The following is a 3,697-nucleotide window of genomic DNA, read 5'->3' on the forward strand; positions in this document are numbered from 1 at the left end:
ATGGTGGGTCCATTTCAAGTTTTCTGAGGAATCTCCATACTGTTTTCCAGAGTGGCTGCACCAATTTGCAACTCCACCAGTAATATATGAATGTGCCTTTTTCCCCACATCCACGCCAACACTTATTATTGCTTGTGTTCTTGATAATAGCCATTCTAATTGGAGTTAGGTGAAATCTTAGGGTGGTTTTAATTTGCATTTCATTTGTTCACTTTTATATCTTGTCTTTCCCAGTGGAAGCTCCATGAAGCAGGAACATATCTGTCTTTTTCATAGTTTTGTCCATTGGCGTAGCAAAACCTAGACCTTTAATAATTTCTGAGAATGAATGGAATGTGTGTCCTCTGGTATTTTCTGTTAGTTACATTTATTTTTAGTTATGTGTTGAATGTGAGAAGCAGAAAAAAGAGTGGAGGAGGAAGAGGAGAAGAAGGAGCAAGTCTGGCTTCTCTGGTTGGGGACATGGCAGCTGGGTATAATCAACACCCCCTAATAAACCCCTGGGACTCAGGAGTGACATTCTCCTGCTTCCTGTAAGCCACTCAATGCCTTTCACTGACCCCCACCCCACCCCACTGCATGAAGTGAAGATGATCTCCTAAGCAGTTTGCTATTTAGTTTTACAGTGTGTGAGGAGGTGGTTGGAAATAGTCTGTGACTTAAAATGGGTCAGAAGTTTGTCACCTCAGTCAACTATAGTGCACTCCTTTCTAACAGCCCATCTGGTCCAAACTCCATCTAGCCCATTATATGAAGAAATGCAAGTGCATTTAAATACTTATGTGTTCCCTTTTTAATATTTCAACAGGAAAAAATCCCACAAAAATTAAGCTATTAAAAGGGAAGTTGAGTAGCAGCGACGTGTCTGTCTTGGAAGCGCCGGGGGCCCTTCGCTAGGTCCCTGGGCGTGGAAGACGACGGCTAGGTGCCCAGTCCAGCAGCGTGGGGCGGCGGCGGCGGCGAAGGCCCGGGCTGGGAGCGTTGGCCGCGGGGGTCCCAGCCATGGCCGAGTCGGTGGAGCGGCTGCAGCAGCGGGTGCAGGAGCTGGAGAGGGAACTTGCCCAGGAGAGAAGTCGGCGGGCCCTGGGTGGCGGCGACGGAGTGGGCGGTCGGACCCGCATCGAGAAGATGAGCCCCGAGGTGGTGGATTCCAATCCGTGCAGGCTTTAAAATATTTTTTCTTTGTTTTAAGCCGCCTGATGGCCTTGAAGCGAATGGGAATTGTAAGCGACTATGAGAAAATCCGTACCTTTGCTGTAGCAATAGTAGGTGTTGGTGGAGTTGGTAGTGTGACGGCTGAAATGCTGACAAGATGTGGCATTGGTAAGTTGCTCCTCTTTGACTATGACAAAGTAGAACTGGCCAATATGAACAGACTTTTCTTCCAGCCTCATCAAGCAGGACTGAGTAAAGTTCAAGCAGCGGAACATACTTTGAGGAACATTAATCCTGATGTTCTTTTTGAAGTACATAACTATAATATAACCACAATGGAAAACTTTCAACATTTCATGGATAGAATAAGTCATGGTGGGTTAGAAGAAGGAAATTCTGTTGATCTAGTTCTTAGCTGTGTGGACAATTTTGAAGCTCGGATGGCAATAAATACAGCCTGTAATGAACTTCGTCAAACATGGATGAAATCTGGGGTCAGTGAAAATGCAGTCTCGGGGCACATACAGCTTATAATTCCTGGAGAATCTGCTAGTTTTGCGTGTGCACCACCACTTGTAGTTGCTGCAAATATTGATAAAAAGACTCTTAAACGAGAAGGTGTTTGTGCAGCCAGTCTTCCTACCACTATGGGAGTGGTGGCAGGGATCTTGGTACAAAATGTGTTAAAGTTTCTATTAAATTTTGGTACTGTTAGTTTTTACCTTGGATACAATGCAATGCAAGATTTTTTTCCTACTATGTCCATGAAGCCAAATCCTCAATGTGATGACAGAAATTGTAGGAAGCAGCAGGAAGAATACAAGAAAAAGGTAGCATTACTGCCCAAACCAGAGGCTGTTCAAGAAGAGGAAGAGATAATACATGAGGATAATGAGTGGGGTATTGAGCTGGTATCTGAGGTTTCAGAAGAGGAATTGAAAAATTCTTCAGGTCCAATTCCTGACTTACCAGAAGGAATTACAGTGGCATACACAATTCCAAAAAAGCAAGAAGACTGTGTACCTGAAGTAACTGTAGAAGACTCTGGAGAAAGCTTGGAAGACCTCATGGCCAAGATGAAGAATATATAGATTATGGACTGACATATATTTTACTTTTTCTGTGTTTAAGCCTATTCCCTTGAAATTTAAAAAAAATTCAAAACTGATAAAACTTAGGGCAACATTAACTGATGTATGTATCTTCACTAAATTGTACTTTATGAATATAATGTAGTTCTTCCTTTTTGGTCTCCTTTGCAACTAAATCAATAGCTGTCCTAAAAGGTTTGCCTCCAGAGGACTATTGTAGGCAGTTATTAATCTTAATGAAGACATAGCCACCAAGATGTCTTGGCCTTTTGAAGATTGGGGAAGGACCAATCTTATTCTGTATTCTTTTTCTTTCTAGTAATCCCTGTGGTCTGTGGGTAAGGACATGGACAATAAAGTAGTACAAACAAGGAGGACAGGGGGAGCTCCTTGATGAGAGCTGCAAGTGTCTATCACTGTTTGGAATTGTTTCCTAGAAAAAAATTGCCCACTACTTAGTAACTTGACCAACAGTGATTTAAGATAAAATCATCCTCTCCAGTGTTTCCAGATGAAATACAAACTGAAATGTAATCATTGGAGAAGTTTGAATTATATACTTAAGACAAAGGCAAATAAGTGGAACCTGTCTTCATGGGTAAAGAGATGAAGGCACTTTAAGGAAAGTCAAATTTTATTTTATTCTGCACTGACCATGGAAAAGAAGTCTTTACTCTCTGTGGCATATACATTTGGAGTTTCTCCACTTTATTGGAAAACAATGCATAAATTTAGACTAACACATTCACATTATCTACCGTATAGATTTCTTCCAAATATTGGACAGTGCACATGAAAGAAGAGTTTTAAGTTACCTCTGCAATGACTGATGTATATTCATTCCCTGGAAGTCTCATTTCCTGACTGACTAAATTGTAAATTGATATAAACTGGTTTTCTCTGGAGTTGCTTACAAATAGCAAAGGTTTAGCCTTGGTTGGAGTAAATTCTTACTGATTTGGAGACCAGTAAACAACATGCAGGTGTTACCATTGCCAGTAGGCTGTTTCTATGTAAATCTTATTTTGATGATTTTTCCTTTGAATATATAAATGTCCAGATTGTATCTTCAGGGGGAAAATGTTAGTAAAGTTAAAAGTACATTCCTTACTTGTAAAATGAAGTTGTAAAAACTAAAAAAAAAAAGGGGGGGGAAGTTGATTATAATCACCACCTACCACAATGATGGAGTTACTCAACACAGGACTTCCAAATGGAAATGGAACCTGCTTCAAGTTTTCAACATTTAGCCAAGACTGAAGAGTTTCCCACAGCCTCTACACACACGTAATGTGAAACTGTTAGCAGGATGGCTCAAGATGCCACCAGCTACTCCAGAAATATTTGGAGTCAAATTGGTAGGAAAGTAGGTTTTAGTCAAAGGCAAATTGGAAGAAAGATGTAAGAAATTTCATTGTTTCAAAAGTTCCCTCTCACCCAAAAAGTTCCAT

At 40.8% G+C, this 3,697-nt stretch overlaps 1 pseudogene across 1 annotated transcript; it reads left to right on the forward strand.

The window, feature by feature from the left end:
- The first annotated feature begins 861 nt into the window (after positions 1–861).
- Positions 862–2,620, forward strand: LOC306666384 (ubiquitin-like modifier-activating enzyme 5; annotated as a pseudogene). The gene has a single exon. The product of its transcript is annotated as a ubiquitin-like modifier-activating enzyme 5 (transcript).
- Positions 2,621–3,697: the final 1,077 nt, after the last annotated feature.

This window comes from Sciurus vulgaris, assembly GCF_902686455.1.
Source record: "Sciurus vulgaris genome assembly, chromosome: 7".
Classification (NCBI taxonomy): domain Eukaryota; kingdom Metazoa; phylum Chordata; class Mammalia; order Rodentia; family Sciuridae; genus Sciurus; species Sciurus vulgaris.